This window comes from Notothenia coriiceps, unplaced genomic scaffold (assembly GCF_000735185.1).
Source record: "Notothenia coriiceps isolate Sejong01 unplaced genomic scaffold, NC01 NC01_scaffold00023810, whole genome shotgun sequence".
Taxonomy (NCBI): Eukaryota; Metazoa; Chordata; class Actinopteri; order Perciformes; family Nototheniidae; genus Notothenia; species Notothenia coriiceps.
This window is the reverse complement of record NW_011356511.1, coordinates 7,860-18,577: the sequence shown is the minus strand read 5'-3', so window position 1 is coordinate 18,577 and position 10,718 is coordinate 7,860. Positions and strand designations below refer to the sequence as shown.

Sequence of the window (10,718 nt, the reverse complement as noted above, 5' to 3'; positions counted from 1 at the left end):
GTATGTATGTATGTATGTATGTATGTATGTATGTTTATTATAACATTGTTCTGTGTGTCAAAATGAAAGACAGCCCACACACCTATCATTCATCAAACCGTTGGGTCTTATTTCATTACGTGTTGATTTCTATCAACACGTAATGTTGTATCGATGTATATAGAGATGTACTACAGCAAAAGTATTCTCCGTCAGGACTTCCTGCATCAACACCACGTCGTTATCTTGATTCTGATTGGCCAGAAGACATTATCAAAGATGTTCTATTGAGAAGACGATCACTACGTGTCAAAAGTTTTCAAAACCGTTTCTAGTCTTCGGTATTTCCAGACAAGCGGCTACTGAAATCAATCTTACTAACTGCTGTCTGTGCAATTTACTCGGCGCGAGTTGGCGGACTTTATTTTGCTTACTTTAACATCATTTTTCATGGTGGGGCTAAGGTGGGGCTAAGCCATTTCTTGGTATGGCTGTAGCCTACCCCAGCGCTGCCACTTGTGCAATGTATGGGGCGGGCCATTCTGCAAATGCGTTAAATGCGTTAAATATTTTAACGCAATTAATTCAAAAAATTAATTACCGCCGTTAACACGATAATTTTGACAGCTTTAATTTAAACACATCTTTTGAAAGAGATTTAATGTTTAATTGGCACCAATGGAGATCCACTTAGATTATCAAGAGCAAGAAAATAGGTCAGAAGGTAGAGAAGGTTGGAGATTTAATGGGAATCAAAAGAAACATTGGAAACCTAGGTTTTGCTCACAGTACATTCATTTGTGTTTTCCTGATAAATGTGAAAATGACTGCAGTTATGCAATAACTAATTGATTTCCCATCATGCATGAACCTATTGCTACACCTGACTAAACAAACAGGACTTGTCGAGATGAGATTAATCTTTGCTTTGGATTTCAAACTTTAAAAAACATGGGGGATGGGGGAATTCAGGAAAAGGCTTTAAACTATCCATCAAGATTGCCAAATAAAGAAATCCGAGGCCAAATATAGGCCACACACACTTGCAGTGTCATTTTAACACCTACAGTGGTTTCAATTATTTACAACAAGGTTTTCCGGTGGTGATTTGAAAAAAAGAAATAGGGCTTCATTAAAAATACATTGAAGCTGCTATAGGTGACTTTTGACTACCTGGGGAGCAGAACTATTCCAAACAAACTCAAAGCAACACACCTATTTGTATAATTTATCAAGTTTGTAGCTATACATTTAGCAGACATTCTTTTGGACTTTTTTTTATTACCAACTATCTGGCTGAGAGATGCTGGTTGTATCCTTGGCTTGGGGTGCCAAGTCCTTAAAATGACATCTAGATATTTGGCTCGCTAAAACCTTAATGGGGTTCACTTAGTTACCTATTTATCTATTTTTGGATAGCGAACAGTTTCCACCTGAAAGCTGCATAGAGATGTAGATAATGGAGAGGTGAAGTGATGACATATTGTTAAGGCCAACACGGTAGTTAGCATTGCAAGGTTTCCCCTGACTAAAGATTTGGAATTTTTCACTGGATTTTGTGATATTGCATAAAATAAGCTCCCAGTCGAACCAACGTTTATGATAATTACATGTTTTATTCAAAAGGAACATTTTCACTTTTGAAACCACTTTTATAATTCAGAAAGATAAAAAAAAAAATACTCTAATAATATCAATTGAACAATAGAATAAGTTATTCGTCCATACTCTCTAGAGCAGGGGTTCCCAACCTTTTTTCCCAAGACCCCCCCCCAAATGACTCCTGTTGGAAGTTGCGCCCCCCCCCCAAAAAAAATGCTACAACTACTGTCACAAACTGGATGAATGTGAAGTGTTTTGTTAAAGGAGGATGAAAGCGTAATTAAGGAGCTCTATTGGAGTCACTTTGATGATTATTGGACTCAGGATTCATTCATTTGGATTCCCGCTGTATGAAGAAATTGAAGGACGGCGCGGAAATGGAAACAATTCACAAAGGGATTAAACTGTTTAAAACACATGCTCAAAGTGAGCCGGATTTTTCCGATGTGTTTATGGATTCAAAAGTCATAAATAATCTACAAAATGGAGGAGACCGATCTGATCGGAGCAACTGTGACAAATAATCCAACTGAAACCGGCATGGACAATGACTATGTTTTAAGAATGCGCTTATCCAGACAAGCCTGGTTTGGACACTTTACGGGCAGAAGAAACATTTCTATTAAAGAAAGAATGATACATTTCTGTCTTTTTATGCCTTTAATAGCTACTAACTTGAATTTGTATTCAAATTAATTAATCAATTATTTGTTATTGTAATGTAGAGACAAGGTTTTTAGTAACAATCATGTATTGCATTACAATTATATGTTAAAAAAAAAAAAAAAAGTCTAAATATGATATTTGGCCTCAAATCCTCCCAGGTTGAGAACCACTGCTCTAGAACAACGCACAGAAGCATTTTATGATCTGACTAATAGCAGAAGACTTAGTGAAGTGACAATGACAAATGCACTTTGTAGTTGATGTTAAAATAGTAACTACCAAGCTGGTTAAGGGTTAGATGCAAACACGGCCATTCTTTGAATATTTGAAAACATTACATTGTAATTTAAATGCTGACTGAATCCCTTTCCAAACCTCTCTTTTTATCTTTGCTTGGGGATTAAGGAGATTAAAGACAGTGTTGCTGGCTATGTTTTATTGTGGTCTCTGAAATAGTCTCAGTAGGACAGTACACAGTACAGTCTTGTTTGTTTAGTGGCTCGGGAGCTGCTGTCAATTCAGTGACATGAATACAGTACTAACGACACTGTTGATGGCTTTTTAATGCTAGAAGTGTTGCTTATATAATACAAAAAGCTATTCTGGGAGTTAGAATTAAACATACTATGTTAGCATCACTCCTAATCACTTATTTGAAGTATATTGAAGTAACATATGCAACAACTGTGATGAAACACGCTTTAAAAAGGCTCTAAGTAGTATGTACATTTCGGAAATATCAGTAGTAAGTAAGTGGTTTTGACCATTACTTCCATCAGTGTTGCCCACCCCCGGTCTTTCCTGCAAGAGGAGAATTTGCTCAGTGATGAAATATTCATAGAACGTTAGGGATTCAACTTGTGGAGTAATTTGCTATACTTCAATTGAAGTGTGTCTTGAATTTCTAGATGCTTTGAAGTGAGTGCTTTGTATGTGTAAAGAGAGTGACAGAGCGCACATACGGTACTTGAGGGTCTCTCAGCGGCCCCATTCGCTCCTCGGTGTCACTCATTTCCCTTGCTCTACGAGTTTTCTCTTCCCCTGCGGACCCCGGAGGATCTGAAAAACCTGTGGTTTATGTACACTTCATATCTCAGCTGCAATCGTCTGAGGGGGACCTGGACTGTTATCCCAGCAGAGAACAACACATCATTTTCTCCTGTCAAGCCTTCTGTTAGGCCTCATCACAGAGAGCAAGCACTCAGGATCCATGATATTATTAGTCTCCAAGGGAGGGTTCATTCAATTTTCCCAACATTGCACAGTAGCAAGGTCCCTTCAGCGCGAACGAAAAAAAGAGGGAAATAAGAGATAGTGGCACAGCTTGTTTTAACCTTCGTGTGGAGCGGTATATCTTGAAAACAAGGTGATCCAATATCCCCACGATTTGTGTGGACAGAGCTAAATGTATGGAGTGTTATAACTTCCCATTTCTCAGGGTTTAGTTACGGGATACTTGTGCTTTCAGTGCAAGGCTGGAGTGATCAATTGAAGTCTTCCATACAATACTGTGACACGGTCAAGGAGATTCTTCGGCTTGATACAAATATTTGCACCTCAATAGACGCAGGAAATGCCGCCTGCCAACGACTTCAATGAAAAGGGAGTGGATCTTTTTTCTCCAACATACACCCGATCCAATCTGAGGCATCTGGAAAATGCAGGAAAAAAAAAAAAAAAGTGCTTCTGCTGTATTTTAACAGGGCTGCACAGTTCAATCCCACTCTAACTTTCAAAGCCCAAGGCTTAATCCCCTCGCCGGTGAAGGCGTTTGTTTGAGGATCGCCCTCACCACTGGCGCCCGCCTCTATGTCCTTGCAATGCCCTCCAAAGGCGTACTGGCAGATCTTCACTCAGGATTCCTCTTTTTAAAAAAAAAAAAAAAATAAAAAGTCTTCCCTTCCAAGCCTACATTGAAACTTCAATCTTTTTGGTCCTTGGTTTGGTTGTCAGTTGGCAAGTGGTATCCCATTAACACCCTGTTCAATGTTGCTGACAAAAGGCTTGAATGTCAGTTTATTACACAAATGAGTTATGATACGAACTTAGTTACCTTATTGATAAAAAAAAGTGGTAATATAACTTATTGATTTAGAAAAAAAATAGAAATTATTTGGCCATTTTACGACATAGGGTTGCTTTCATGAACTTGTGCCCTTTAGCATAAACACAGAGGTATTATTAAAGGCCAACGTTCAATAAGGAATGACAGTATGCCTCTAAACTGTGAGAGGTTATTAATAACAGGCTAAACAGAAGTAAATGATATTGACCTTTCATTTTTTGAGATGATATACCGTTCTTAAAAACACATGTCTGCTACATTATTCTGTCCATAGGTCATTTATGTCATATCTTTTTCTTCATCGTAAGTGACTCTTAATGACTTTTAAGTATTTTTTAATGGGCGTTACAGTAGCAGTTTGGTCTCGCTTCATGTGTCTGTGCTGCTAGTATCAAGAATAATAGTGGTACGGCATTGTTTCACTTCATTGATCAAGGGGCACCCTTTCTTGTTTCAGGGACATCATCAGTGACTTCATTACCAGCGCTCGAACAAGTGCGTGCCGTTATAAATCTCGTCTGAGCTGTCCACCAATCCCAACCAGCGGATATGATTGTTATCCTTTGAGAAATTCCCCCGATGTCTAACGAGGCATTTAAGCTGCTGCGGTCGCCCTTCGGAAAAAGAAAGTAGGCCTCAGGAAGAGGAATAATGTCCTCATTCAAATTTGACACACTTGAAGTAAAAATGCTGACCGTTTTCAAGGCATAAAAGTAGGAAGTGGGTGCGCAAGTCTTAGAGATGGTTTTCACTCCTATTCAGCAATTTCGGACCAAAGGGGTATTAGACAGAGGACTTTCCTACTGGAGTTAAGCCTAGCTTCTCACCAGCACGCTGAAAAAGATCCCCCAATGGTGCGTAGAATCAAGAAAATTATATCAATCCTTGCATCATTTTTCATCACTTTTAAGCAGCAGGCATACCATTTGACATGCCTTGCATATGAAATGATAAAGAATCTGAATGCAAATTAAAACGAAACACATGTAGATCTCGCCGTATGACTTACAAAAGCAAGACACACAAATGCTTTCATATTCAGTTCACCACTTTCTCAAGGTGTTTTTTAAATAAGCAGCAAATTCAAAGATATTTCTTGTGCCGACAGAACAGATAATACGAATTTCTAATTCTTGAAAATCTAGGCTGACTCACACACACTATAGGGGATGGAGACGAGAGGAAGGAGGAGAGCTGCCAGTGATTGATCGCTGAGCTGCTGAGCGAAGCTGCGGACGGGGGATTGGAAAAGATCGGATTTGAGAATATGCCAATAACTCATTTCCAAAGAAATAAACATCAGCTGCATTTACAGCAAATCAGAGATGCACATGAAAAACAACATCCATTTTTATCCACAAATGCCCGACAACTCCTACATTGCACAAGGAAATCAAGTCATAAAATCACACATCTGCCTTTATCAATGCCAGACATAAAGTGGATCACAGCTATAAAGTGGTGCTTGTTCTCGCTCTGTAGTTTGGTTTGGATGTAATGATTCATATGGAACATAAATTACTCTTGTGTTGTTTTGTACAATAAACATTGATAACAGTATGCACTTACCAGAGTGATGTAGTGTGATATTTGACCATAAAGGAGGCCTCTGGGGTTGTAATAATCATATTCAAGCTGAACGTGGGTAACACTACTTCAGGAGCTGTTGCATCATGTTTTAACCCTTTAAAGGGGCCCTTTTCTTTGCTAATTTTCAGGTTTAATCATTTATTTCTGATGTCACTATGTTACCGAAGTAAACAAAGTCCAATCAAGGTGTTTAAAATATACAAAAACCCATATAACAAACTACAGAAAAGGGAAACCACAAAAAGAACAATAGGGCCCCTTTAATAATTAACATGTAAATACCTGACCCAAGATCCTATGACAGGAATCGGTACATTTAAACAGATAAGCCGAACCTGGTACTTGTAAGTGACAGAAACAAGAAATGTAAGGAGCTACCTTATTAATTTGACTTCTAAGTCTACTATTACAAAGTCTTGGAATCTTGCTTCGGAGACTAAATACCCCTTTACTGTTAGTGAACATGATGAAGTATTTTAGTGGGCATAGCATGGCTGGAGGCAAAATAACTGCCTGAACATGTTAGCTGAAGTTGGCTGGCAAGTTGTGTTGGCTGTTTCTCTGAATGAGTACAGCCCATCACTCGCCCTTACTTAATTAGTAAGACAGTAAGAAAATAAACTAAATCCTCGCTCTTTAAAAGCAATGGTTTGATATATTACATTTATTTGCTCTACTGAGTTAGATGACAAGATCAATATCACTTGTGTCTTTACGGTAAATAAGACTCAAAAACTAGTAGTTTGTGAACTTAGCGTACAGAAAGGAAACCTGCCAGCACATCTAAAACTCACTAATTACCATAGTAAATCACTATTTATGTTGTTTACAGCTGTCTCCCCCGTGATTCCATTCTTTAGGCTAAGTTCACCTGCTGCTTGCTGGAGCATCGTATTAAACATACAGACTGCAGCGTAGCGTTGATCCTCTTACAACATGTGTGCATTTCCAAAAAGGTTAACTCTCCTTGTGGGTCGGTCTCTGAACCGCTGAGCATTTGACTGTAGCAGTATGAGATACAAGTCAAAGCTTAAGAAGTGTGTCCCTGATGTTTTTCTTTATTTCCTTTTGCCTTTAATTCCCTCTTTTCTTGCCAGTGATCCAACTGACTTTTGAATTGTTTGTCTAGCAGCAATCTGAGAATCGGAGCTGGTGCTCAGTGGAGCAGCTCAGTGTCTGCCTGGTATCAGAAACAGCCGTGTGGCTCTGAGAAACCTTTCCTCATGCAACAACAGCTTTGTTGATGCTTGGCTAGAGTCTTGACACCATACTGTAAAATAGCGTTATGCAATCATACAGGTAGCAAGGGTTGTGTTGCTGTCTGCTAACTTCTACTAACTTATCACACTCTTTTCAACGAGAACAGTTTTAATTGTCAACTGTATTTGTATCAATAAAACTAACTTCCTCATCTTTTAAGTAACGTTATGATAATGTATGTCTGTTTAAAGACGATCCTGTCAACTACTGCGATCAGCAGTCCAAACGGTCATAAACGTGGGTCTTTCAGAGCTCTACTGATGCAGGAATTCCTTTTTTGAAACTTTATAAAAAACGGAATCATTGTTCACTACCGTTGATTACATCTTGGCTAGTGGTGCATCTATTTCTACACAAAGGGTTCAAATTGTGGTTGAAGCAGGGTTTTATAATTGTGGAAACCTGTGGTCTCAATGTACAACACACCCTTAAGTATACCTCTACAAAACTGCAGCACAATGGAGGTCAGCAAAAACTCATTTATTAACTTACTGATATGATATTTCTCCTACAAGGTCAACTCTGCTGGTGAAGGTTTTAACATTTTTAAAGATGTAATTGGAAGGAAAGGTATATAGTGAAGCTGGGAATTCAACCTTTAATAAGAAAAGGTTAAAGGTGGGGTCGGTCATTTTGGAGAAACCAGCTCGAGTGCGCTAGAATTTGAAAATACACAACCGGAAAAAATCTGCCACTTCCTTACAGAGCCCCTCCTCCAACACACACGAACGCGCACATGACCAATGAGGGTTTCTCAAACTTACCTACCCCACCTTTAAGTATATAAAAAGAAAAACATACAGAAAGTTATAGATAGTCATTGCTCTAATCATTAATGTACTGACATTGTCTATTTGTACCTCTGCATTTACACATGTATCCTTACTATGAGCCAATATTTACTATCAGAGGGATTTCACTTGACAGGAGTATTACAAAACCTGGCAACAAGAAGAAACAAACTAATTATTTGTATCGCCCTGCAAGAGGACGTATTCCAGCAAGCGAATAACACTTGGTAATATGTATCACAACATCAAATGGGTGCATCATTTACAATAAGGGGAGATGAACAATCTGTTGCCGATCATGTTTGTGAAAGACTCCTGGCTGTATATGAGCCAACTATAGAGAACAGCACCAATATGTATTGCAGTATGATCATTCTCTACTACATCGTTTCATATTCAGATAGGGTTAGGGTAATACAATCAGACTGACACACGGGTCAGTTTACATTCTGCATTTCCTCAACTGGAGTGAATGATATCAAAGTGGAAATAGATTGCATTTGACTTGAAAGAGGGATCTTCAGAGCCTTAATTCCTCAGAGGAAAAAGGAACATCTGTATTTGTATCCATTTCATATCTCTTTAAAGGCCCTTTCCACTTCCCTCTGGAGGAAGAACAAAACTTGTCAAATATGATTTGTTGATGTGTTCCTTCATTTCATCCTTTAAACCTTCACAGCTTATACTGTATATATTCCGCGCCTTCAGACTGGGTTATGGGAACTGACAATAATTCCAAATATAAAAGACCATTCATAGTATGTAAATGCACACAACAATGCAACTTGTTGAGGCTTTGATGCTTTTAAAAGGTTAAGTCGAGTTATTGCGTGGCTTTGATTATGTCTGGGGTTCAACAGGGTACGTACCGAGGGCATCGGGTAATGGGGATGTCAGAACCGCCATGCAATGAAGGGCACAATTACAGTTCATTTTATTCAGGGCAAGTTTACTCACATGGCTTTGTTACTGTATCTCCCTCCCTCCCACACAACATCGCTGCATAAACCCGATAGTCCTCTGAGTCAGAGTTGATGTAAACAACAAGAGAGCTTCATGTCCAGCCAGAGCCTAGCAGGAGAATGGATACCAACCCAGCGACATGTGATTTGCATAGACAGCACAGAGGGATTAGGGTCTGATCTGTAGCGTCTCAGAAAAAGCAATGAAAATAAATAAATGTGTCGCCGTAATTCATGAGCACCAAAAGCTTGCAGATTTGTTTTCATTTGATTCCAAGCAGCAAATCCCGATCAGACAGTTATCCTGATAGGAGAAAAACATCCCGTCCTCACATTTAAATATCTGTGGTCGCAACTTTTATCAATGACAGACAGACAACGGCATGTCAGGCGTGTATCATTTGGTATTATGTCCTCCTTCGCTTCATATCTGGGAAGGCGCAAAACAAACAGGTCCCTCAATTTGACACATGCTTTGGCCTGCTTTTTACATTTATTGGTGAAATTTGCTGTTGTTGCCCTTTGACAGGCCTGACGGGAAGTCATTTCAGGAGAGGGAGATGTAGTGTCTATCAGCCTGTGAGTGTATTTTTAAAGGCGAGGCTGACATTACACCTGCTCCTGCTGTGCGCACTGAAGGGGAATCCCCAGTGGCGCCTTGTCGAGCAGCCATGTCAATTGTTTGTTTGCATACTGAAAAGCTGCAGGCAATATGTTGTCTAGCTCGGAGAATAAGCGGCTCATCGCTACCTATGGTCCATCATGAGTTGTGTATGCCAGGAGAATATACTGGGATCATGTCAATACAGGTAAAGACATTTGGGTTGCAGATCATTTCAAAGAACCCTGATATTGGAGGTGAATTAGGGGAGAACGCGTCGTAAGCTCTTCTACCACAATACACAGGAGGAAAGTTGTTGCTTAACTTACTTAGCAATAATTATTCGCTTGATCACAACTAAAAAAGGTGTTTAAAGAAGATAAAAAGCTACTTTTTACTTTATTGTTTCCGCCGCTAAGGTCAGAGATTGTAGAACCTGAAACATGAAAGTAGCTTCGGTCCTTTAATATGATAATGCACTATTTTCAATTAGTGTTTACCCCGAGGCTTAAAAGCCAGAACTTTCTGAAAGGCTTGAAAAGGATGATAAGTGCGTGTTGAATGGCTAAATGCGAGGTGCCGAATCAATCGCAGCGCATCTCTTTCTGGTTTGGAAATAAAAGGGCCTTTTGAAAATCTGTGATAGCATGAAAGCAGACAGATGTGAACTGGACAAATGTAACAACACACTTTCTGCAATGCACTTTAGAGACACTTGAATCGAGCTCTTTGTGAAATGTATAAGAACCCTTTTCTATTTCATGCCAGGTTAAGCAAAAACAATATTGACATGCGTCTAACTACTGCACATTGATGCTTTTCTGGTACTAAAAAGCCCTAAGAGCCACTTAAGGCAAACTAATATACAAAGACATATCATAATAGGGCCTCCTGCCTTTATATACTGGGGTATTTGGCCCCCCTATTTTATTTTGCATTCAATTGAATCCCATGGGTTGGATGGGTTATCTAGGACACTCACATTGACTTTGAGGAACTGCAGTGGGCATTTGATTGATTCCCTGACGACAAGAAATATGATTCTGCCCTCACATTGGTGAGCAAAACTAGGCCTTAGCATGTTGACTAAATAAAGATACGTATTCTGAAAATTCCATCAAAAAGCTTGCTAAGACCCAGATCAAAATGTAAGCTCCCGTAAATCTTGCTACGCCAATATGATACATGACAACCTGACTTTA

The 10,718-nt window shown here is 39.2% G+C and overlaps 1 long non-coding RNA gene across 1 annotated transcript in view; it reads right to left on the bottom strand.

Moving 5' to 3' along the window:
* Positions 1 to 9,556, bottom strand: part of LOC104954772 (uncharacterized) — an 11,570-nt gene extending 2,014 nt beyond the window's left edge. Inside the window, exons 1-2 of the long non-coding RNA XR_799381.1 lie at positions 9,531 to 9,556; positions 6,774 to 6,776 (exon numbers count right to left, since the gene is read on the bottom strand). This is a non-coding gene — a long non-coding RNA (uncharacterized lncRNA). The remainder of the gene's footprint in view (positions 1 to 6,773; positions 6,777 to 9,530) is intronic.
* Positions 9,557 to 10,718: the final 1,162 nt, after the last annotated feature.